The sequence below is a fragment of the Choloepus didactylus genome, chromosome 2, assembly GCF_015220235.1.
Source record: "Choloepus didactylus isolate mChoDid1 chromosome 2, mChoDid1.pri, whole genome shotgun sequence".
NCBI classification, from domain to species: domain Eukaryota; kingdom Metazoa; phylum Chordata; class Mammalia; order Pilosa; family Megalonychidae; genus Choloepus; species Choloepus didactylus.
Genome location: NC_051308.1, coordinates 42,628,140 through 42,655,715, shown reverse-complemented (window position 1 = coordinate 42,655,715; position 27,576 = coordinate 42,628,140). Strand labels below are relative to the sequence as shown.

The 27,576-nt window shown below is 36.3% G+C and overlaps 1 protein-coding gene and 1 pseudogene across 10 annotated transcripts in view; one reads left to right on the top strand and one right to left on the bottom strand.

The window, feature by feature from the left end:
• The window catches only part of SPATA17 (spermatogenesis associated 17), a 332,947-nt gene that overhangs the window by 2,869 nt on the left and 302,502 nt on the right, over nucleotides 1-27,576 (top strand). The gene's annotated exons all lie outside the window — the stretch shown is intronic.
• Nucleotides 26,564-27,362, bottom strand: LOC119527128 (annotated as a pseudogene).

The following is a 27,576-nucleotide window of genomic DNA, read 5'->3' as shown; positions in this document are numbered from 1 at the left end:
TAGCTATATATTGGCCTTCTTTAACTTGCTAAATTTTTACCTTTAAATTTTATTCATTGTAATATTACTATTGATAATCCTTTATCTCATATGAAGTAATCATGTCATTTTGTATATTTTTCTTTATAAACAGCAGATTTGGGGTTTTTTTTTAAATCAAAGCTAAGGAAGTTTTGTGATAGGTTGAATTAGTATCTTTATATTCATTATTGTGATTGATATATGGTATTTCATGTCTTCTCATTTGAAGTTACTTTTAAATTCTTTTTCCTCTCTGTCATGACCTTCTCTGTCACGACTTTTCCCCCAGAAAAAGTCATATTCTTTAATGCATTCTTGACGAGGCAGACATATTAGTGTGGAATCTATTGGTTCAGTGTCCATGGAGATGTGACCCACCCAAAGGTAGGTGATGACTCTGGATAATTTCCATGGAGGCGTGGCCCTGCCCATTCAGCATGGGCCTTGTTTAGTTTACTGGAGAGCTATACAAGCTCAGACAGAACGAGCTCATAGCTAGCTGGAGCTGAGACAGACATTTTGAAGATGGCTGTTGGAAGCTGATGCAGATGTTTTGGAGAGCGCCATTTTGAAATACAACCTAGGAGCAAGCAGATGCCAGCCACGTGCCTTCCCAGCTAATCGAGGTTTTCCGGATGCCAATGGCCTTTTTCCAGTGAAGGTACCCTTTATTGATGGACACTTTATGGCCTTAAGACGGTAACTGTGTAACCAAATATACCTCCTTTATAAAAGCCAGTCCATCTCTGGTATTTTGCATTCCGGCAGCATTAGCAAACTAGAACAATGAGCTATATTATATTTTATTTCAGATTATAATATCATTTGCAAGGGAAATTGTTCTAACATTTATTTTGAGAACTTGATGCATTCTGCTGATATGCCATATTGTAATTATGAATTAAATATTTATTTATTAATTGAATTCTTACTGAGAACCTACTATGTGTTAAGTACTATCCTAGGTATTCAGGATACAATAACGAACAATAAACTTATAAATAATATTGTAGCTTGAGATAAGTATAAAAGAACAAAGCGAGGTAAGGAAGACAGAGAGTAAACAAAGACATTATTTTATAGAGAGTGGTTAGGAAAGGCTTCTCTAATCAGATAATATTTGAGCTAAGTCCTAAAAAAGTGAATGAGTTAATGTGCCTTATAGGTAACTGATAAAAAGCCTTTCAGGAACTAGAACAGCAGGTTCAAAAGGCCTGTTGTCATAAGTCTGCATGAATGTATTTGAGGCCAGTGATAACAGAGCAGACTGAACAAGGCATAGAATGATAGAAAACAGACAACAAAACCCTTTGGAACAGGCCATTTGGGGCTTTTAAGCCATAGTAAGGATTTTAGATTTTACTCTGTTTGAGATAGGAAGCCATAGGGGTTATTCAGCAGAAGGGTGACATGATCTGACTTCTGTCTATACAAATAATAAATAATAAAGTAACCTCTGACTTATTTTTAAGTTGGACAAAGCATTTTGCTTTTGTTTTTCATTTTTCTGATTTCCTTCTCCATTTCAATCTTTTGTCAGCTTAACTCTTTGTGGCCTGATTTTTGCTTCTTAATAAAATTTGTCAAATTTGCTTATATACAACAAAATAATTTTTTGATACAATTTTTAGACCATATATAATTTTCTAAAGATTTTTAAACAAAAATTAATCCTATATGTGCTGAAATAGTTCTTTCATTGACTTAGCTGAAGGGGAAGATGTATATAGGAGAAAAACAGAGGCATTGCTGAGGAAGAGAGCTAGAAGTTCTCTAGAGATATATTGTAGAGAACAAATATCCAACTGTCAGGTTTCCAGACCTCTTATCTGAAAGGCAGTAAGGTGAATGCCTGGGAATAGAGAGAAGGGAGTAGAAAGAGAAATAAATTTCACTGAACCTAATATGTTCTAGGCACTCTGTTAAGTGCTAGTTATCTGATATTCATAATGATCTTATGAGGTGATTTTTATTATCCCTGGTAGATAGCCGAGGAAAGCTAAAATACCTTACAAAGTCTAAATTACTTGGGAAAGATCCAAGAGCTAATGAAATTTGATCCATCTCAGACCCAAGTTGGGGTAGCAGGACTTCAAATCATTAAAACCCTGCATAGAAGTATCTGAATCAAATACATGAGGTCTAACCTAAGATTAGGCCATAGAAAAGAAAACGCTTCTACAGTACTCACTACTACAAGACTCCTAATCTGCCTGTGGTTCATTATTCTGTTTCAACCTAAAGTATAATGTTATTTAACTTGGCCTGATTCTGGAATCATTATTCCCATAAACTTGGTCACTATGTTTCTGACTCCAACGAAGTCAATTGACTACAGTTCCTGATGGCTCTCTTAGTCTAATCAGTTGGTTCAGGATCCTTGAATTTGGACATTCATCTTAGTCCTATTAGCCTAGTTGTAGTGGTTTGAACCTGTATGTGCCCCAGAAAAACATGTTCTTAAATTTAATTCCATTCCAATGGGTTTGGACCCATTTAAGTAAGATAAGTAGGACCTTGTGATAAAGCTGCCTCAATTCATTTCATTCATGATAGGTCTTATCCTTTTATTGGAGTGCTTTATAAATGGAATGAATACAGAGAGAAAGGGAGAATGCCACAGAAACAAGAAGCTGAAATGAATGAAACCTGACGAGAAGAGAGAGACCAGCATACACTGCCATGTGCCTTGCCATGTGATAAGCTAAGGACCAAGGGTCACCAGCAACCAGTTCCCAAATGCCACAGTTTTAGGAAGAAAGCATTGCCTAGATGTCTTAATTTGGACATTTTCCAGGCCTCAACACTGTAATAAATTCCCATTGTTTATACCAATGCATTTCATGGTATTTGCTTAAGCAGTCTAAGAAACTAAAACCCTAGCCAAATAGCAACTTAGTAGGATGGAATGAGTCCCTTCTTCTTATTCTAACCAATTGCTAAATTGCCTGTTACTCACAGCTGTTATTCACTCAATTCTGACGGGTCAAACTTAACAATGTTTTTTCCAAGAATACAAAGATGATTTTTGCAGGGGACAGTTCAAATACTAATTCTGTGCTACCTTGGGCTGAAAATTGCTCTTACCTAACTGTTCTAGTTTGCTAATGCTGCCGGAATGCAAAACACCAGAGATGGATTGGCTTTTATAAAAGGGGGGTTATTTGGTTACACAGTTACAGTCTAAAGTGTCCAAGGTAACACATCAGCAATTGGGTACCTTCACTGGAGGATGGCCAATGGTGTCCAGAAAACCTCTGTTAGCTGGGGAGGCACATGGCTGGTGTCTGCTCCAAAGTTCTGGTTTCAAAATGGCTTTCTCCCAGGACGTTCCTCTCTAGGCTGTAGTTCCTCAAAAATGTCACTCTTAGTTGCACTTGGGATATTTGTCCTCTCTCAGCTTCTCCGGAGCAAGAGTCTGCTTTCAATGGCCATTTTCAAACTTTCTCTCATCTGCAGCTCCTGTGCTTTCTTCAGAGTCCCTCTTGGCTGTAGCTCCTCCTCAAAATGTCCCTCACAGCTGCACTGAGTTCCCTCTGTCTGTCAGCTCCTTTATATGGCTCTAGTGACTCAACTTAGACCCACCCCTAATGGGTGGAACAAAACCTCCATGGAAATTATCCAATCAGAGTCATCACTCACAGCTGTGTGGGGTGCATTCCAAAGAAACATTCAAAGAATTACAATCTAATCAACACTGATAATGTCTGCCCACACAAGATTACATCAAAGATAATGGCGTTTGGGGGGACATAATACATTCAAACTGGCACACTAACTTAAACTCTAACATTTCAGTTTCCTCATTTGCAGAAGAGACAATAATGCCTATTGATTTGTTTATATTAAGAAGTTCGATGATTGTCTGTATATTAGTAAGCACCCAGTAAGTTCATAATTATAATAGAAAATTGCAACAGGAGAGGAAAGAATGAAATGTATGTTGATTAACACAGTGGATGTCAAAAAGGCAATTGATAAATTTAATATCTAAACCTAAGTATCTGTCTTTTCTTTTTTAAAAATTTAAAATTGATTACATGCATTCAGTGAAGTGCATAAACTGTGATCATATAGTTCAATTATTTTTACATATGTATATAGCTGTGTAACCTCCACTTAGAAAAAAATTATTGATTCTTTATTTAAACATTTTATAAATGAGAAATAAAAGGAAAGGTGCTTAAAACTAAAGAATATGTTTCTAAAACCAAAAGCTAACATATATTGATGATATATAAAAGACTTGGTTCCATTTGATTCAAAAACAAAACAAAAATGCGCACTAATGCTACTTTTTTTGAACCTTGTTCTGGAGATTGTAGCTAATACTTTAGAAAAGACAAGAAAGAAAAATATTAAGTACTTGAAAGGAGGAAATAAATGTATTAGTTAAAGATTATGTTATTATAAAGCTAAGAAAATGCAAGAGAATCTACTGAAAAACTCAGGAATAAAATTAATTTGATAAACTTTCAGGTTACAAAATAAATTTAGAAAACTCAGGAACTTTCCTTGGTACCAACAATAACTAGATGAGAAATTGGAAGAAGACAGACTAAGTATTTATATACCTCCCTTTCAAACCAGTTAAACTACTATTAAGTTTAAGACATTTTTAAAGAATGTCTTTAAAAGATTGGTGGGAAACTAAAAAGGATATCATTATTAGGTCAGTTATTTTGAGGAATTTCTACAAAACAAATTCAATAGGAAGAGGGAGATGACAGCCTAAACCTACAGTACTTGATCAATTCTCCCTCACAATTCTCTGCTGTGACAACTCAGGTCATAATGAGGGAACCATGGCAGTAAGTAACAAGAATCCAAATACTTGGAAAGAAGCTTGTTTCAGGTGAAAACCACAGATGCTGAGGATACTGGTAGGGCCTTTCAGGTAACATAAATGTGTCTCCAGAATCTGCTACCAAAAGCTTGAAGTAATCATGTCTGGGGATAAGCAGCCTCCCTCCTGTGCCTCCAGAAGTACTAGAAGACTGAGAAAAAATTGGGCTAAGGAATGCCTGTGCCTCATGCCTGAAAAGAGAGATTCCTAGTTTGTTAACATGTTCTCTGCTAGCTCATTGAAGGGAAAAAAAAATCTTGATTAATCTTCACTGGCTGTCAATTCATCACTACCAACTGACCTGAGCAGCAGCCCTGCGTAGATATCAAGCAATTCAATATCTATCAACATAAATATACAGAAAAGTCACAGCCATTCAAGGAGACATTAGGGAACATCTGGGGGAAGGAGATTAAACCAAGAAAGTAGAACAAATGCCTACTGTGGGGTTAGAACTAATGGGAGAAACATATGTAAACTTTAATAAAAAGTCTATTATGAGTTTTTACAGAGGTAAAATTAGAGCCAAGAAAAGTTTCTGGAGCCAATTTTAAATACCTAATCTTTTTCAATTAAAAATGCAATAGGGGAGGCGGGGAAAGATGGCAGACTGGTGAGCTGTATGTTTTAGTTACTCCTCCAGGAAAGTAGGTAGAAAGCCAGGAACTGCGTGGACTGGACACCACAGAGCAATCTGACTTTGGGCATACTTCATACAACACTCATGAAAACGTGGAACTGCTGAGATCAGCGAAATCTGTAAGTTTTTGCGGCCAGGGGACCCGCACCCCTCCCTGCCAGGCTCATTCCCGGGGGAGGAGGGGCTGTCAGCTCCGGGAAGGAGAAGGGAGAACTGCAGTGGCTGCTCTTATCGGAAACTCATTCTACTGATACAGACTCCAACCATAGATAGACTGAGACCAGACACCAGAGAATCTGAGAGCAGCCAGCCCAGCAGAGAGGAGACAGGCATAGAAAAAAACCAACACGAAAAACTCCAAAATAAAAGCGGAGGATTTTTGGAGTTCTGGTGAACATAGGGGAAGGGCCCTGAGGCGCATATGCAAATCCCGAAGAAAAGCTGATCTCTCTGCCCTGTGGACCTTTCCTTAATGGCCCTGGTTGCTTTGTCTCTTAGCATTTCAATAACCCATTAGATCTCCGCGGCGGGCCTGTTTTTTTTTTTTTTTTTTTTTTTTTTTTTTTAATCCTTTTTTCTTTTTCTAAAACAATTACTCTAAGAAGCCCAATACAGAAAGCTTCAAAGACTTACAATTTGGGCAGGTCAAGTCAAGAGCAGAACTAGGAGAGCTCTGAGACAAAACACAATAATCCAGTGGCTGAGAAAATTCACTAAACACCACAACTTCCCAAGAAAAGGGGGGTGTCCGCCCACAGCCATCATCCTGGTGGACAGGAAACACTCCTGCCCATCGCCAGCCCCATAGCCCAGAACTGCCCCAGACAACCCAGTGTGACGGAAGTGCTTCAAATAACAGGCACACACCACAAAACTGAGTGTGGACATTAGCCTTCCCTGCAACCTCAGCTGATAGTCCCAGAGTTGGGAAGGTAGAGCAGTGTGAATTAACAAAGCCCCATTCAGCCATCATTTCAGCAGACTGGGAGCCTCCCTACACAGCCCACCAGCCCAGAACTGCCCTGGGGGGACAGCACTCACCTGTGACATAGCACAGTCATCCCTCAACAGAGGACCCGGGGTGCACGGTCTGGAAGAGGGGCCCACTTGCAAGTCTCAGGAGCCATACGCCAATACCAAGGACTTGTGGGTCAGTGGCAGAGACAAACTGTGGCAGCACTGAACTGAAGGATTAGACTATTGCAGCAGCTTTAAAACTCTAGGATCACCAGGGAGATTTGATTGTTAGAGCCACCCCCCCCTCCCTGACTGCCCAGAAACACGCCCCATATACAGGGCAGGCAACACCAACTACACACGCAAGCTTGGTACACCAATTGGACCCCACAAGACTCACTCCCCCACTCACCAAAAAGGCTAAGCAGGGGAGAACTGGCTTGTGGAGAACAGGTGGCTCGTGGACGCCACCTGCTGGTTAGTTAGAGAAAGTGTACTCCACGAAGCTGTAGATCTGATAAATTAGAGATAAGGACTTCAATTGGTCTACAAATCCTAAAAGAACCCTATCAAGTTCAGCAAATGCCACGAAGCCAAAAACAACAGAAAATTATAAAGCATATGAAAAAACCAGACGATATGGATAACCCAAGCCCAAGCACCCAAACCAAAAGACCAGAAGAGACACAGCACCTAGAGCAGCTACTCAAAGAACTAAAGATGAACAATGAGACCATAGTACGGGAGATAAAGGAAATCAAGAAGACCCTAGAAGAGCATAAAGAAGACATTGCAAGACTAAATAAAAAAATGGATGATCTTATGGAAATTAAAGAAACTGTTGACCAAATTAAAAAGATTCTGGACACTCATAGTACAAGACTAGAGGAAGCTGAACAACGAATCAGTGACCTCGAAGATGACAGAATGGAAAATGAAAGCATAAAAGAAAGAATGGGGAAAAAAATTGAAAAAATCGAAATGGACCTCAGGGATATGATAGATAATATGAAACGTCCAAATATAAGACTCATTGGTGTCCCAGAAGGGGAAGAAAAGGGTAAAGGTCTAGGAAGAGTATTCAAAGAAATTGTTGCGGAAAACTTCCCAAATCTTCTAAACAACATAAATACACAAATCATAAATGCTCAGCGAACTCCAAATAGAATAAATCCAAATAAACCCACTCCGAGACATATACTGATCACACTATCAAACACAGAAGAGAAGGAGCAAGTTCTGAAAGCAGCAAGAGAAAAGCAATTCACCACATACAAAGGAAACAGCATAAGACTAAGTAGTGACTACTCAGCAGCCACCATGGAGGCAAGAAGGCAGTGGCACGATATATTTAAAATTCTGAGTGGGAAAAATTTCCAGCCAAGAATACTTTATCCAGCAAAGCTCTCCTTCAAATTTGAGGGAGAGCTTAAATTTTTCACAGACAAACAAATGCTGAGAGAATTTGCTAACAAGAGACCTGCCCTACTGGAGATACTAAAGGGAGCCCTACAGACAGAGAAACAAAGAAAGGACAGAGAGACTTGGAGAAAGGTTCAATACTAAAGAGATTCGGTATGGGTACAATAAAGAATATTAATAGACAGAGGGGAAAAATTATGACAAACATAAACCAAAGGATAAGATGGCTGATTCAAGAAAAGCCTTCACGGTTATAACGTTGAATGTAAATGGATTAAACTCCCCAATTAAAAGATATAGATTTGCAGAATGGATCAAATAAATGAACCATCAATATGTTGCATACAAGAGACTCATCTTAGACACAGGGACAGAAAGAAACTGAAAGTGAAAGGATGGAAAAAAATATTTCATGCAAGCTACAGCCAAAAGAAAGCAGGTGTAGCAATATTAATCTCAGATAAAATAGACTTCAAATGCAGGGATGTTTTGAGAGACAAAGAAGGCCACTATGTACTAATAAAAGGGGCAATTCAGCAAGAAGAAATAACAATTGTAAATGTCTATGCACCCAACCAAGGTGCCACAAAATACATGAGAGAAACACTGGCAAAACTAAAGGAAACAATTGATGTTTCCACAATAATTGTGGGAGACTTCAACACATCACTCTCTCCTATAGATAGATCAACCAGACAGAAGACCAATAAGGAAATTGAAAACCTAAACAATCTGATAAATGAATTAGATTTAACAGATATATACAGGACATTACATCCCAAATCACCAGGATACACATACTTTTCTAGTGCTCATGGAACTTGCTCCAGAATAGATCATATGCTGGGACATAAAACAAGCCTCAATAAATTTAAAAAGATTGAAATTATTCAAAGCACATTCTCTGACCACAATGGAATACAATTAGAAGTCAATAACCATCAGAGACTTAGAAAATTCACAAATACCTGGAGGTTAAACAACACACTCCTAAACAATCAGTGGGTTAAAGAAGAAATAGCAAGAGAAATTGCTGAATATATAGAGACGAATGAAAATGAGAACACAACATACCAAAACCTATGGGATGCAGCAAAAGCAGTGCTAAGGGGGAAATTTATAGCACTTAACGCATATATTAAAAAGGAAGAAAGAGCCAAAATCAAAGAACTAATGGATCAACTGAAGAAGCTAGAAAATGAACAGCAAACCAATCCTAAACCAAGTACAAGAAAAGAAATAACAAGGATTAAAGCAGAAATAAATGACATAGAGAACAAAAAAACAATAGAGAGGATAAATATCACCAAAAGTTGGTTCTTTGAGAAGAACAACAAGATTGACAAGCCCCTAGCTAGACTGACAAAATCAAAAAGAGAGAAGACCCATATAAACAAAATAATGAATGAAAAAGGTGACATAACTGCAGATCCTGAAGAAATTAAAAAAATTATAAGAGGATACTATGAACAACTGTATGGCAACAAACTGGATAATGTAGAGGAAATGGACAATTTCCTGGAAACATATGAACAACCTAGACTGACCAGAGAAGAAATAGAAGACCTCAACCAACCCATCACAAGCAAAGAGATCCAATCAGTCATCAAAAATCTTCCCACAAATAAATGCCCAGGGCCAGATGGCTTCACAGGGGAATTCTACCAAACTTTTCAGAAAGAACTGACACCAAACTTACTCAAACTCTTTCAAAACATTGAAGAAAATGGAACACTACCTAACTCATTTTATGAAGCTAACATCAATCTAATACCAAAACCAGGCAAAGATGTTACAAAAAAGGAAAACTACCGGCCAATCTCCCTAATGAATATAGATGCAAAAATCCTCAACAAAATACTTGCAAATCGAATCCAAAGATACATTAAAAAAATCATACACCATGACCAAGTGGGGTTCATTCCAGGCATGCAAGGATGGTTCAACATAAGAAAATCAATCAATGTATTACAACACATTAACAAGTCAAAAGGGAAAAATCAATTGATCATCTCAATAGATGCTCAAAAAGCATTTGACAAAATCCAACATCCGTTTTTGATAAAAACACTTCAAAAGGTAGGAATTGAGGGAAACTTCCTCAACATGATAAAGAGCATATATGAAAAACCCACAGCCAGCATAGTACTCAATGGTGAGAGACTGAAAGCCTTCCCTCTAAGATCAGGAACAAGACAAGGATGCCCGCTGTCACCACTGTTATTCAACATTGTGCTGGAAGTGCTAGCCAGGGCAATCCGGCAAGACAAAGAAATAAAAGGCATCCAAATTGGAAAAGAAGAAGTAAAACTGTCATTGTTTGCAGATGATATGATCTTATATCTAGAAAACCCTGAGAAATCGACGATACAGCTACTAGAGCTAATAAACAAATTTAGCAAAGTAGCGGGATACAAGGTTAATGCACATAAGTCCGTAATGTTTCTATATGCTAGAAATGAACAAACTGAAGAGACACTCAGGAAAAAGATACCATTTTCAATAGCAACTAAAAAAATCAAGTATCTAGGAATAAACTTAACCAAAGATGTAAAAGACCTATACAAAGAAAACTACATAACTCTACTAAAAGAAATAGAAGGGGACCTTAAAAGATGGAAAAATATTCCATGTTCATGGATAGGAAGGCTAAATGTCATTAAGATGTCAATTCTACCCAAACTCATCTACAGATTCAATGCAATCCCAATCAAAATTCCAACAACCTACTTTGCAGACTTGGAAAAGCTAGTTATTAAATTTATTTGGAAAGGGAAGATGCCTCGAATTGCTAAAGACACTCTAAAAAAGAAAAACGAAGTGGGAGGACTTACACTCCCTGACTTTGAAGCTTATTATAAAGCCACAGTTGCCAAAACAGCATGGTACTGGCACAAAGATAGACATATAGATCAATGGAATCGAATTGAGAATTCGGAGATAGACCCTCAGATCTATGGCCGACTGATCTTTGATAAGGCCCCCAAAGTCACCGAACTGAGTCATAATGGTCTTTTCAACAAATGGGACTGGGAGAGTTGGATATCCATATCCAAAAGAATAAAAGAGGACCCCTACCTCACCCCCTACACAAAAATTAACTCAAAATGGACCAAAGATCTCAATATAAAAGAAAGTACCATAAAACTCCTAGAAGATAATGTAGGAAAACATCTTCAAGACCTTGTATTAGGCGGCCACTTCCTAGACTTTACACCCAAAGCACAAGCAACAAAAGAGAAAATAGATAAATGGGAACTCTTCAAGCTTAGAAGTTTCTGCACCTCAAAGGAATTTCTCAAAAAGGTAAAGAGGCAGCCAACTCAATGGGAAAAAATTTTTGGAAACCATGTATCTGACAAAAGACTGATATCTTGCATATATAAAGAAATCCTACAACTCAATGACAATAGTACAGACAGCCCAATTATAAAATGGGCAAAAGATATGAAAAGACAGTTCTCTGAAGAGGAAATACAAATGGCCAAGAAACACATGAAAAAATGTTCAGCTTCACTAGCTATTAGAGAGATGCAAATTAAGACCACAATGAGATACCATCTAACACCGGTTAGAATGGCTGCCATTAAACAAACAGGAAACTACAAATGCTGGAGGGGATGTGGAGAAATTGGGACTCTTATTCACTGTTGGTGGGACTGTATAATGGTTCAGCCACTCTGGAAGTCAGTCTGGCAGTTCCTTAGAAAACTAGATATAGAGTTACCATTCGATCCAGCGATTGCACTTCTCGGTATATACCCGGAAGATCGGAAAGTAGTGACACGAACAGATATCTGCACGCCAATGTTCATAGCAGCATTATTCACAATTGCCAAAAGATGGAAACAACCCAAATGTCCTTCAACAGATGAGTGGATAAATAAAATGTGGTATATACACACGATGGAATACTACGCAGCAGTAAGAAGGAACGATCTCGTGAAACATATGACAACATGGATGAACCTTGAAGACATAATGCTAAGCGAAATAAGCCAGGCACAAAAAGAGAAATATTATATGCTACCACTAGTGTGAACTTTGAAAAATGTAAAACAAATGGCTTATAATGTAGAATGTAGGGGAACTAGCAGTAGAGAGCAATTAAGGAAGGGGGAACAATAATCCAAGAAGAACAGATAAGCTATTTAACCTTCTGGGGATGCCCAGGAATGACTATGGTCTGTGAATTTCTGATGGATATAGTAGGAGCAAGTTCACAGAAATGTTGCTATATTAGGTAACTTTCTTGGGGTAAAGTAGGAACATGTTGGAAGTTAAGCAGTTTTCTTAGGTTAGTTGTCTTTTTCTTACTCCCTTGTTATGGTCTCTTTGAAATGTTCTTTTATTGTATGTTTGTTTTCTTTTTAACTTTTTTTTCATACAGTTGATTTAAAAAAGAAGGGAAAGTTAAAAAAAAAAAAAAAAACAAGGAAAAAAAAAAAAGATGTAGTGCCCCCTTGAGGAGCCTGTGGAGAATGCAGGGGTATTCGCCTATCCCACCTCCATGGTTGCTAACATGACCACAGACATAGGGGACTGGTGGTTTGATGGGTTGAGCCCTCTACCACAGGTTTTACCCTTGGGAAGACAGTTGCTGCAAAGGAGAGGCTAGGCCTCCCTATGGTTGTGCCTAAGAGCCTCCTCCTGAATGCCTCTTTGTTGCTCAGATGTGGCCCTGTCTCTCTAGCTAAGCCAACTTGAAAGGTGAAATCACTGCCCTCCCCCCTACGTGGGATCAGACACCCAGGGGAGTGAATCTCCCTGGCAACGTGGAATATGACTCCTGGGGAGGAATGTAGACCCGGCATCGTGGGACGGAGAACATCTTCTTGACCAAAAGGGGGATGTGAAAGGAAATGAAATAAGCTTCAGTGGCAGAGAGAATCCAAAAGGAGCCGAGAGGTCACTCTGGTGGGCACTCTTACGCACACTTTAGACAACCCTTTTTAGGTTCTAAAGAATTGGGGTAGCTGGTGGTGGATACCTGAAACTATCAAACTACAACCCAGAACCCATGAATCTCGAAGACAGTTGTATAAAAATGTAGCTTATGAGGGGTGACAAGGGGATTGGGAAAGCCATAAGGACCACACTCCACTTTGTCTAGTTTATGGATGGATGAGTAGAAAAATAGGGGAAGGAAAGAAACAGACAAAGGTACCCAGTGTTCTTTTTTACTTCAATTGCTCTTTTTCACTCTAATTATTATTCTTGTTATTCTTGTGTGTGTGCTAATGAAGGTGTCAGGGATTGATTTGGGTGATGAATGTACAACTATGTAATGGTACTGTGAACAATCGAAAGTACGATTTGTTTTGTATGACTGCGTGGTATATGAATATATCTCAATAAAATGAAGATTTAAAAAAAAAAAAAAAAGACATAATGCTGAGCAAAATAAGCCAGGCACAAAAAGAGAGATATTGTATGTTACCACTAATGTGAATTCTGTGAAAAATGTACAATGTTTTATACTGTAGAATGTAGGGGACCTAGAGATACCAATTAGTGGAGGGGGAATGATAATCTAATAAGAACAGATAAACTATGGAGGGTAATCTCAATGTTATGGGAATGCTCAGGAATGATTATGGTTTGTAAACTTTCTTGGATATAGTAAGATCATGTTGGAAGCAATAGAGTTATTTTAGGTTTTTTTTTTCTCTTATTCCTTTGTTTTCTTAGGGGTTGTTAATTTTCTTGGGGTATGGAAGGAACATGTTGGAAGCAATGTAGTTATTTTAGATTATTTGTTTTTCTTACTCCTCTGTTTGGACATGGTTTATTAATTTTCTTGGGGTATGGTAGGAACATATTGGAAGCAAAGTAGTTATTTTAGGTTATTTGTTTTCCTTAATCCATTGCTTTGTTTGAAATGTTGTGGGGTTTTTTTGGTTGTTGTTTGCCTGTTTGTTTTTAATTTTTTGATAAACAAAGTTAAAAAATTGAAAAAAAATCAGTAGAAAAATGGGAGTAAAAACTAAATGACAAATAGGGTGGGATGGGGGGATGGTTTGGGTATTCTCTTTTCACTTTTATTTTTTATTCTTATTCTGATTCTTTCTGATGTAAGGAAAATGTTCAGAAATAGATTGTGGTGATGAACGCATAACTATATGATCATACTGTGAACAGTTGATTGTATACCATGGATGACTGTATGGTTTGTGAATATATTTCAATAAAACTGAATTAAAAAAAATGCAATAGGATAACTGAAAAACAGGATAGTCACTGCTGAAATAAATATGAAAGCAAATAAAGGAAAAAATATCCTATGACAAAACAAAAATCCACATGAATGGAAAAATGAGTGAAAACAGTAACAACATGGAGGACACATCCAGGAGACATAGTGTGTGAATAATAGTTGCTGCTCAGTCTGGAGCAGGAGTTGTAAAGTGATAGAGAAATAATACTAGAAGTGAACTTGGCTAAACTGAAGAAAGTGTAATTGCTTTGTCTGGAAAGGACCTCTTGAGTCTTAGGCGGGATTTTTTTTTTTTTTTAAGACATACTTCTTAGACATCATCTGGTGAAATTTCTTCTTTCCAAGGATTAAAAAAAAAAAGGAAAGAAAAGAAAGAAATCTTACAAGCTTCTAATTGGACAGAAATGAAAAAAGTTATTTACCAAGGAAAGAAACCAGCATTGGATGCCTCATCTGAACACAGTAACCTAGAAGAGACGGGAACAATAATTACTGATTAGTGAAGGCAAAAGACCAAAAGCAATTAAAATCTAAGAATCCTAAACCCAGTAAAGGCCTGATTCATTTTTGAGAGAAAGAAATTTTCAGACATGTAAAGACTCAGAATTATGTCATCCACATACCCTTTATGAGAAAATTTACTCGAGAACATAATCTCTCTAACCAAATGAAAATTAAATCAGAATATAGGGAAAGAAGAGCAAAAGAAATAATAGAAACAATGATAAGCAAATACTTGTAGTGTTACAGTTAAATTTATATGAACATTATTATTTTACTAAGATGTATGTGATACCTTATATACAGATAAAAGAATCCAGTTGGTGCTTTCAGTTATTCTTCCTAGTTATTTCCTTGGCTAAATTCACCAAGTCACAAGTTTATTAGTGCATTTTGATCTTCCAAGTGAACGCAGGCAAAAGTTGCTAATACATGATATAGGTCCTTCTTTCTCCAGCTTCTAAAATCAATTTTCTCCCCACTCTTTCATATACACTAATAGCCTTTTCACTGGCCTTCACGACTTGTGTCCCACCCTTGTCTCCCCCGACTCCCTCAAAGCCAGTGTCACAGGTTTGGCTTTTGATGGGTAATGTACCACATTCTCTTCAGTGTTTTAAGTTTTATGTAGTCGAATTATTGAGTCTATTCCTCTGGCTCTGGGGATCTTATATTTTTTGGAAAGGTCTTTCCCAACCCAAGATTATAAGATTATTCTCCTATATTTGCTTATAAACCTCTTAAAGTTTTATTACATTTTTCCTTCAATCATTACATAATTGTGTTTATATGCAAGTATCCTGTGAGATAGGGGCCTAACATTTTGCTATAGAAACACAATTGTCTCAACAGTATTTTTTAAAAATCTTCCCTTTCCTTTCTCATTTTAAATATTCCAAGAAAAAAAAATAACAGGCATAAAAGTTACAAAGGAAGAAGTAAAATTGGCTATTCACCGACAACATGATTATGGACATAGAAAACCCTAAGCCAACTACCAAAGAAAGCTATTAGAAAAGTGAGGTTACAGGATACATGGACAATAAACAAAAATTAACTGTTTTGTGATTAGAAATGAGTTTGGAATTTGAAATTACACAAAGAATACCATTTATAATAGCATTAAAACATGAAACACTTAGAGATAAATTTAACAAAATTCATACGAAACCTGAACACTGTAAAGTACACAAGATGTTGGGATAAAGACCTACATAAATGGAGAGATATATCATGTGTATGGATTAGAAGACTCAGGAATATTAAGATGTTGATTATCTCTCACTCCTATAGATTACACAGTATGTGAGTCAAAAAATGTATAGATACAATAGACATAAGAAAAGTTACTCAGCTTCAGTGAGAATCAGGGAAATGCAAGTTAAAATAGCAATGAAATGTTTTTCTCTTAACTAATTGGAAAAACATTTAAAAGATTGATAGTATGTAGTTATGAAATCATGGGGAAATGAACACCCTTTTAGTCGTAATACATACTGCAAGTTATTTTCAGTTTTATCCTATTAGAAAAAATGCCCCCCCCCCCAAACTAACATCTATTTGTAAGCAGTCTGGCTAAATAAATTAAGGTATATGCATGTGATGGAATATTATGTACCAGTTTAGGTGACAATTCTGTGCATAATGACATGAAAAATCGCAGACAAATTCAGGTTAAAAAAACAGGTTATAGGAAATATATAATGCATTTAGTATGAATTTTTTTATGTTAAAATACATGCAGATACAATTGATTGTGGTGATGAGTGCGCAACTATATGATGATGCTGTGAACAACTGTACACTTTGGATGGTTTTATGGTATGTGAATATACTTCAATAAAATTGCATTTAAAAAAAGAAAAAAATGCATTAAGATAAATCTGCATGGCAAAGTATTGTAACTCCTACTTTATGATCTAGTACTAATAGTCTGCAACCTATTATTCACCAAGATGTGAAATAATAATGAAGACAATGAAAAACAAAACATGGCTTCCGGCTTCTAAAATCTAGTCCCGTTTTTCATCTTCAAGTAGTTATTGGTCTCTTATTAAGTAGTTGCTGGGGCTTTAATCATGGCCCCCCAAAAGGCATGTTCAGGTCCCACCCTTGGTCTTATGGGTGTGAAATCATTTGTAAATAGGGACTTTTAAGAGGTTTAGTTAAGGTGTGCCCAAGCTGAATGAGGGTGGGTCTTAATTCAATATAGCTGAAGTCCTTATAAGCAAAGGAAATTGAACATGAAAAGAGAAAAGCCATGGGGACCAGCCAGAAGCTGGAAGTCGACAGAACCCGGAAGAAACAGGAGATGTCACCATGTGCATTGCTCTGTGACACAAAAACCAAGAAACCCCAAAGAACGCCAGCCAGTCAGAGGATACTGACCTGGGAAGGAAGCAAACTTTCTAGCCTCTGAAACCATGGGCCAATAAAGTTCTGTTGTTAAGTCAGCCCATTATAAGGTATTTGTTTTAGCTGTTGGGAAAGGTAATAAAGTGATGATGGGTGAGAATCAGAACACAAAGTCTAGATTAAGCATAGTTCCTGCCTTTAAGAAGCTTGAAATCTTCAAGACCTAACAATGAAACAATATTAAAAAAAAAATAATCATTTTGCACATCAACATATATTATGGCACAGAGAGAATAATAAATATCAGAATTTTATTTCTAGTATCTGAAATAGTTACAAGTTATAATGAGAAGGAAAAAGTATTGGGTTTTTAATCAAATATTAATTCAGTCCCTAATATGCATAGGCCAGGCAAAAAACAGTCTGTTGGAGTGTAAAATGCATTTTTTTTTTTTTGCATATTACTGGAAAACTATTTTACTACACATTTTTTTCATTGCTTATTTCTTGTCAGTTAATTTCTGGCCACTAATGATACATATAATATGGTGTTATTCAGGGTTATAGTACTTGCTTCTACTTGACGATGAAGTGACTGGAAACATTTCAGCTTTTTCTTGATGTTTCATTATATTACTGGTAAAACTTTGATCTTTTGTCATTATTAATTCATTTGGTATTCATTGTGATAATACTGATCATAATACATTAATTTCAAATTCATGTAGATGTCATATTTTATTCCCTACTATAGGATTTTCATTGTAATTCTGAACTAATTAATACACCATTAAAATAAAGCGTTACCCACATTTTTCATTTTAAATATAAAATATCTATCAGTTCATGACATATTGTATGAGTATTCAGCCCATCCTAGTGGTAACTCAAATATATGTAAGTTTCATTTTTTAAGCAGTTAAAAAGGGGCAACAGAAAAATGTGTATAGAAGTCAAATTTCAACATATAAGTTAAAACTTAGCAGTAAGTTAACTGCTAGTTTTTTTTAATGTTTCCTTCCTTTTAATTAAGATATATAGTTCTCATTAATATAATATGTGTATATATAATGTATTATATATACATATTGTTAATACACCAAATTGAGATTAGCTAATTTTCCTCTTGGCTATGTATTATATGCTCACATTGTCACCAAGATAAATGAAAAATACAAACTCAAAAATGTAATTTGGTTGCTTTTTGTCTGTATTTCTAATGATCATGATAATCACAGGGCAAGTTCAAACTGATATGCCAGCTCAAAAGAAGTATTAAGTATATCTGTATACCTTATTCATATTTTCTCTCCCTCCTTTACAATGGTATTCAGTTGATTGCTAGTGGGAAAGAAGAGACAAATGCTTTTAGGCATTTAATACATTGCATTAAAAAGATGGAAAACAGATCTACTATATGTTAATGGTAAAAACAAATAAGTTAATTAACCATAAGAAACAGTTTTATCCCATTATCATGAATTTACTTCACATCAGCTTTATTGAATGAAATTATTCCCTCATCTAAATTTGCACACTATCTTCTTTGAGTTGCCTGCTCTACTGAACGTTGCATTGCTGTTATGTTTTGTTTTTTGCCATAAATGACATTTTATGTCCTTCACTATCATACCTTATTATTGGTTAGGATAAGATTTTAAAAGAAAAATTAAAGAGTTCCTTTAACCCTGCTAACTCTTGAAATAATGGCCTTGTTTTCTTGACTTCACAGCAATTAAGACTACTAAATCATGGTCTCCCTTCTTGATGCCTTTCCATTAGTTTCTATGACACTACATTATACTTGTCTCAGCTAATTTGGCCTCCCCCCCCACCATATTTAATATCTTTAACCATGTAAATCTTTCTCAGTCAGAGATTGTTACACTTTGGGAATGTATGGGTCAGGGGCCACAATTAGATATTCAGGTTGTCCAATATCTCTTAATACTATGTACAAAGCTTATATATAATTAAAAACCTCATCTTCTTCCTTGTATTCAACTATCACGTAACAACTATGTCTCCCTTCCTTCCTTCCTTCTTACTTTCCTTCCTTTCTTCCTTCCTTCCTTTTCTTCCTCCCTTCCTTCCACAAATATTTATTTAGCGCCTCTTATTTACCATACACTAGACCATATGTTGGGATACAATATGAATAAAAGGTGAACCCAGCCCTCAAGAAGATAAATGTTAAATTATTATGGTAGAAGAAATTTCAGAGTACTGGGAAGATAGGTATTTCTGAAGTAGTAGTTGGAAAAATCATTTGAGGAAGAGGGAATGGCTTTATGATAGTCTTAAGGGAAGAAAGAACATGGCCTATTCTGAGAACTAAAGTAGGAGAATGGCTCTCATAGGATGGAAGTGATGAAAAAGAATCTGTCTGGGCCAGATCTGTTTGACATTCCAAGGGCTTTGGACTTTATTCAGAAGGCTTGGGATGTTTTGTGGGAGTTGGCATTAAAGGATTTTAAAGAGAAAAGGTGAAATGATTAGATTTATGTTTTGGAAAGACCATTCAGGCAATAGATTAGAAGACAGAATAGAGTGGAAGATGACTAGTGGCTGGGAAACGACTTTTGCAGTTAAATAGTCTTAAAAAGATGAAGGGGGAATGGGGAGAATTAGATGTTTTGGGTGTTCTTTTTTATTTTTATTTTTATTCTTATTTTAATTATTTTCTGGAGTATGAAAATGTTCAAAAATTTATTGTGGTGATAAATGCACAACTATGTGATGATACTGTGAACAACTGATGGTATACTTTGTATGATTGTATGGTATGTGAATATATCTCAATAAAATCGCAGGGAAAAAAAAACCAACGTGATTCTGGTGAGAAAAAAAGAAAGATGAAGGCCTGAACTAATATAGAAGCAGAGGAAATAAATAAAAACATTCAAGAGGTATTAAAGAAGTAGTAGAGTCAATGGGGCTATGACTGACTAGACCTAGAGGCTGGCGGAAAGGGAGCATGCAGGAGTTTTCTCCCCACAAATTTATGACATGAACAATTGGGTGAACAATGTTGCTATTAATGAGAAAGAAAATTCAAAAAGAAGAGCTATTCTAAGAGAGAAAAATAGGAGGTAGGGCTGTGTGGAGCATGGATGAGTTCTGTTTGGATATGTTGAATTTGAGATACCTGAGGAATATCCTGCCGCAGGGTTGGTTCAGTATGTTTTAGATATCAGGAGAGCTACCCATCCTCCTACCCACATTCTTCTCTAAAAATAATTTCTTCTACATCTAAACCCTCAGCTATTTACTTTTCATCCAGTATTTGACTTTTTACATATTTTTATTTACTGTTATTATTTTTCAGTCCTTCTAGTTTGTAAGTTTATGTTTGAAAGCACAATCTTTGGTTTAAATAGCATAATAACTTGCACATAGTAGATATACAATAAATATTTTTTAATTAATAAATAAGATATTGACAAACCAGAGTTTCTTTTTTCTTCCTACACTTTACAGAAATGCTCATCATTATGTAATAATGCAATAATAGTCATTATCATTTATTGAAAGCATCTTATTTAACAGCTTTTCTACAAGATTCTTTATGATATGCCAACGAATGTTCCCATGATGTATTATTATTGAAATTTTACAGAACAAGAAACTAAGTTTTAGATTTCAAAACTTGCTCAAGGTTATGCAACCAGAAAATAGCATAGTTACAATTTGAGCCAAGGTTTCTCTACAAAAGCTAATGTGCTTTCTGCTACCCTAGTATTTTAATGAGACTAAGCCTTAGTTCATGTATTAAAGGCCAAATTCCTTAGAGTTTAATGCCTAGATAAGTCTTTAAACTTAAAAATTTATTCATTGTTTTATAAAAGACTCTGCTAGTTTATCTAATTTTTTTCCTTTTTAATTACAAAGGTATTACACAGCTAATATAATATAAATAATTCAGAAACTAGTGTCTCCTTCCAAATTTCATTCTCTAAAAATAATCGTTTTAGTAATTTCATGTGTACAAAATCAGACTTTTTCTGTGCATGTATTCACATATACAAGCCATTCAAAACATTTTAAAAATAAATATGGAAACATATAATCCTGCACTTTCTTTTCTTCACTTTACAACTTGTTATATCTCTCCATGACAAGACATATTAATCTACTTAATTCTTTGTAAGGACAAAATAGTATTCCATTTTATGGCTGTACCACAGAATAATACCTTGCAATTGTTTATTTAGGCTGTTCCTATTATCTTGATATTACAGATAGTGATGCATCATAGGAAAATAAATTTCTAGAGGGAGAAGTGCTGAGTCATCTTTAGAGATCTGAGTACCTTTTGGTGCAATTTCATATAAATTTCTAGAGGGAGAAGTGCTGAGTCATCTTTAGAGATCTGAGTACCTTTTGGTGCAATTTCATATAATTAGAGGTTGTATGTATTTTCTTTTCTGTAAACTGCCTATCTTTTGCTGCTTTTCAATTAGGTTGTTTAATTATTTCAAAGTTTCCTTCTCTCCCAAAAAAGCAGGGGGGTGGGGCGGTCATTGTATTTCCCCTTTTTGGAATTCCCAGTGTATAAAGACATGACAGGTTTTACAAATACAATCTTTAGCTTAACTGTTAATCTGCTAGGGTTTACCCAAAATCCAGTTCCACATTCTTTAAAAGATATATTATAGATTATACAGAAGAGTATATCCATATATAAAGATAAGTGATATAAAAGAACAGTAAAAACAAAAAGTGATTCAATGTTCCCCTGCTTAGCTTAATTCTTTCCATACCTTTGAAGCCTTTTGTGTGTACCTATCATATCCCATCTCCTTCCTCCCCTGTCTTCCATCTCTGCCCTGAAAAACTGTTTTATCATTCCCATTATAGTTTTGCTACATGTGTATGCATCCCTAACGAATGTCCCTAAAGTTGTGCAAGTTTTTTGTTGTATAAGTGAAATTATTCTGTAGGTAGGCAAGACCACATTGCTTCCCACTAGCAGAATGTACAAGTCCCTATCATGCCACATTCTCACCAACATTGGTAATGTCAGAAATTTGAGTCTTTGCTATAGATGTTGGTATTACTTCATATTCTTAGCTTCTCAGTTTATGTTGTTGTTTTAGGGAAATTAGTGCCACCTTAGCCACAAAATTTCAATATTGTATTTGGAAATGGCTTACATGCATTCTTCCTTTTGCCTTTGCCTTGTCCTCTTTTTCTTTTTTTTACTTTCCTTCCCTTTTCCTGTTTTCCCTCCCTTCTCCTTCCTATCTCTCTTCATTAGAGGTAATGATGGTTAAAAACCCAACCTCTAGAGCACTAGATAACATGGAATCTCCCCTTTGAAACAAACTTACCTGTGACCTTGGACATACCACCGCACCTCTCTTTGCCTCAGTATCTTCCTCTGTCAAATAGAATCACAATTTCCTACTTCACAGAAGGGTTGAAGGATTATATCAGTTAATTGTATGTAAATGCAGGGAACAGTGCCTGGGACATAGTTTAGTACTGTGAAGTGATAACCTTTAGATTAACTGTTAATCTTTATTTTTCTCTGTCTCTCTCAATAGCTTCTTTCATGTGCCTTATGTCTTTTACCGTCAATCATTCAAGTTAGGATTCAACTTACTAACGGTGGGGAGGTGCCTCTTGGCTCCTCAGCAGCTCTTTCTTCTAAAATAGGGAGGGGTTTCAATGTAATGAGTAGATTTAGTGAGGGAAGTTTGTTAATGACTTATCTCATAGGAATGAAGGGGGCCAACAGACATGTGGTTTCCCCCAGGGAAAGCAGCTTTGGTAAGGCAAAACACCAATTATTCCACCACCACCCCCTTCCGACTTCTGCCAAGAGTTTCTCAACCATCACTGGCCCTGAGATTCTTTCCATATTAAGCCTGATAGTCCTTTAGTGGGACATGGCCCTGGTCCTGTTGCTTATTCCATCCTCCTTACAGTTTTGGTTGTTGGGTGATGCATGGATATTCTCAGGTGGGTGGCCTTAGGATAATTACATTTCATTCTGCTATATCACCTTTCACCTGTTTGTTCACTTTTTTTTTGATCTGTGTACTTTTTTAAAATGCAATTTTATTGAGATATATTCATATACCATACAACCCATTCAAAGTTTGCAATCACTGGCTCACATAAAATCACATAGCGGTACATACATCCTCATGATCTGTTTTAGAACATTTTCATTATTTATTATAGAAATAAAAATAAAAAAGAAAACCTAAATCCCCCATACCCCTTATCACTCCCTATTATTGACCCAAAATATTGGTGTGACACATTTGTTACTGTTGATAAAAGAATATTAAAATATTACTGTTAACTGTAGTCCATAGTTTGCAATAGGTACATTTCCCCCCATACCCCTCTGTTATTAACTTCTTGTAATAGTGTCATACATTTATTTTAGTTCATGAGAGAACATTTTCATACTTGTACAGTTAATCACAGACACTGTCCACCACAAGATTCACTGTGTTATACCTTCCCATGTTTTAATCCCTGACTTTCCTTCTGGTGGCATACATGACTCCAAACTTCCCTTTCCACCACATTCACACACCATTCAGCAATGTTAATTATTATTACGATAATGTGCTACCATCTGTCCATCTCCAAACGTTGAAGTTCAACATAGTTAAACATTCTGCACTTATTAAGCAACTGCTCCCCATTCTTTAGCTTCATTCTATATCCTGGCAACCTATATTCTATATTTTATGTCTATGAGTTTACATATTATAATTAGTTCATATCGGTAAGATCATACAATATTTGTCCTTTTGTGTCTGACTTATTTCACTTAACATAATATCTTCAAAATTCATCCATGTTGTCCTGTGCTTCAGGACTTCATTCCTTCTTAACTGATGAATAATATTACATCCTATGTATATACCACATTTTGTTTATCCATTCATCTGTTTATGGACACTTGGGTTGTTTCCATCTTTGGCAATTGTGAATAATCCCATGAAATTGTTATGCAAATGTCTGTTCACATCCCTGCTTTAAGATCTTCTGCGTATATCCCAAGTGGCAGGATTTCCAAGTCTTAAAGAAACTCTATACTTAGCTTCTTGAGAAACTACCAAACCATCCTCCACAGTAACTTTACCATTTTACATTCCCATCGGCAGTGAATAAATGTTACAATTTCTCCACATCCTCTCCAACACTTGTAATTTCCTGTTTGTTTAATAGCGGCCATTCTAGTAGGTGTGAAATGATATCTCACTGTGGTTTTCATTTGCATCTCCCTAATAGCTAGTTAAGCTGAGCATTTTTTCATGTGCTTTTTAGCCATCTGTTTATCCTTTTTGGAAAAATGTCTATTCATGTCTTCTGCCCATTTTTAAGTTGGGTTATTTGTCTTTTTATTGTTGAGTTGTAGGATTTCTATATATATTCTGGATATCAAACCCTTATCAGATATGTGGTTTCCAAATATTTTCTCCCATTGAGATGGTTGCCTTTTCACCCTTTTGACAAAGTCCTTTGAAGCATTGAAGTATTTGATTTTGAGGAGTTCCCATTTATCTATGTTTTCTTTTGTTGCGTGTGCTTTGACTGTAAAGTCTAAGAAACTACCACCTATCACCAGATCTTGAAGATGTTCCCCTACATTTTCTTTTAGGAGTTTTATGGTGCTGGTTATTTTGTTTAGGTGTTTGATCCATTTTGAGTTAATTTTTGTATAGAATGTGAGCTAGGGGCCCTCTTTCATTTTTTTGATTGTGGATATCCAGTTCTCCCAGCACCGTTTATTGAAGAGAATTTTCTGTCCCAGTTTAGTGGACTTGGGAGCCTTATCAAAAATCAATTGACCATAGATCTGAGAGTCTATCTCTGAACTCTCAGTTCAGTTCCATTGATCAATATGTCTATATTTATGCCAGTACCATGCTGTTTTGACTACTGTGACTTTATAATATGCTTTGAAAGACAGGAAGAGTGATACTTCCCACTTCATTTCTTCTTTTTCAAGATATTTTTGGCTGTTTGAGGCCCTTTACCCTTTCAAATAAAATTGATAATTTTTCCATTTCTTCCAATAGTCTCTTGGAATTTTGATTGGTATTGCATTGAATCTGTAGATTAATTTGGGTAGAATTGACATGTTAGTGACATTTAGCCTTCCAGCCCATGAACGTAGACTGTCTTTCCATTTATTCAGGTCTTCTTGGATTTTTTTTTAGCAATGTTTTATAATTTTCTGTGTACAAGTCTTTTATGTTCATTCACTTTTATTTTTTGCTACATTGTTTTTTTCTTTATTAGAAATGCTGTGAGTTTACAGAACAATCATACATAAAATACAGTATTACCATATACCAGCCTTTTATTAGCACCTTGCATTGGTGGAGAACATTTGTTACAATTGATGACAGCATATTTTTATAATGTTACTATTAACTATAGTCCAAGGTTTAACTTAGGGTTCACTGTTTGTGTAGTGCAGATCAACACCGGGTTTTGAGTCTTGAGTCTATCACGTAATTGCATCATCTTGAGGAATTGTGTTTGCTGTGACAGAGTTTTTCTCATGCTCCTCAATTCCTTCCCCCACAAGGCTGCTCTAGAGAAGAGAAATAATGTCACACAAGTGGGGTCAAGTCCTGCAAACAAAGTACCTGTTCCAGAAGTTATTTGAATTAGTCCTCACCAAATCTGAAACTCAGGTTAAGGAGGAAGAGGATGGTGCTAAAATAGTGGCCTCTTTCTCTACTAAGATGAGACAGAGTCATCTTGAGTTAAAATTCCAGCTCTGCCATGTATCAGCTGAAAGACCTTGGGCAGCGACTAGCAGTCATCTGAGGGAAAAATAAATGGGTAGTGGGAGGAAGAAAAGGTCTTTGTAAAAAGATTTAGGCCTAGGACACAGTAACTTTCCCAAACCCTTAGTTTCCTTTCTTTTCTGACTCTGCTAAAGCTAATAAAATTATTCTCTCAATAAAGTTGTAAAACTTTTGTAGAAGACAGAAAATGTAAAATGGCTGTTTTCTAGGGACCTCAGTAAGAACTTTACTCTTTCAAATCATTAATTTGTAGTGCCTTGCCCAAAAAAAAAAAAAAAAAAAAAATTCAATTAGATCCTTGTAAACCATTATTTTAATAAACAAAGCATTTTCATGGCTTAGATTTTAAATTACATTTACAGATAAGGAAAACTTCTAGTTCCAAACAGGTAACAGTGAAGCTACTACAGCTGGAAGGAATGCAGGCCTTACATGTGTTTTAGACTTAAAAGTCAGAGCTTACCAGACATCATTCTCTATACTAGATTACAAGAGCTAGAGAAGAGCAGAAGACTTAAGGAAGTTCATGCAACCATCATCCAATCCCTTCACCTTCACACTGCAGGACCAACTGAGAGTGTACTACTTTTAAATGAACTAGAGGTATACTCCTGATCATTTTAAGAGAAACTTTCTCCCACTGTTAACGATTAAGCCAATGGCATTAGCTACAGAAGGATAATCCACTGATAAGTACAGAAGAATATTAGAACAATAAAGAGGCGATTACATAGATAATTGTGGTTCGTCAATTTTCGGAAACTTCATATCATAACAGCAGAAGAGTAGAATGAATTCCACCTCCCAGAAGCTTAGTCCAGAAACTTCCTATTGGCATTCACACCAAACAAGGCTCCCTGTACTTCTGGCATCATCTGCTGGGCTATGAGATTCAACTGGCTTTCTAGGGTATTAGAAACCTTTATTTTACAATCTCCACTATAGCTCTCAACACCACCAGCTATATCCTCAGGCACATAGGCCTCCTGATCAATTTGGACATCAACATCTTTTCTGGTGGCTATTTTGTACATAGAAATCGCTTCTTGCACCACAGTCTTTACCAGAGGGTAATCCTGTTTCCTGCAATGAATAATCATTCGGGGCTCCAGCAACTGGTACAAACCGTGGAGGACCAGTCCATCCAGCAGGACTTGGTACCTGGTTGTATCTGTTTCCACCTTGCTGAGTCTCTGCTTTGCTTCATTAGTAGGTCTGTGATAAGGTCATCTCTGGCTCTGAGGACTTTGAGACCTGCTTGATTCATCACATTGGATATCTGACTCTTCTTTTGCTGCTCAATCTGCTTTTCTTTCTTCTCATAGTATTCCATAATCTTCAATTGTTGGGTTTGCACAAGATGACCTTTCTCAATGTTAACCTCTTCTTCTGCCTTTGCATCTATTTCTTCTGCTTTCTCATTAGCTTCTTGTCAATGAAAGCCATCATGTGCTTAATCTGCTTTTGTACATCAGCATCGCTGAGGGCTATGTTGAAAGCGATGCTGGCCGGATGGGCAAGAGCCCCAAGTTTAGATTTGAATAAGGTGGTGGAAGGAATGAGAGAAGAATCCCCGGCACAGTGCTTGACTTCCTCAGCTTTATTGTTCATTCACTTTTAAATCAACAAAATGTTGTAGAATTTCAACTTTGGGCAGTCATTGTGGAGCCACTGGGAATACAATGTGGGACAAAATAGACAAGATCCCTGCCTTTTGGAGTTTACAGTTTAGTGAAAGAGACTGTCATTAAAAAATCATTAACTATGATTGTGTTAAATACTGTGAAAAGCTAGATGAATGTAAAACAGGAAGGCCTAATGTAGT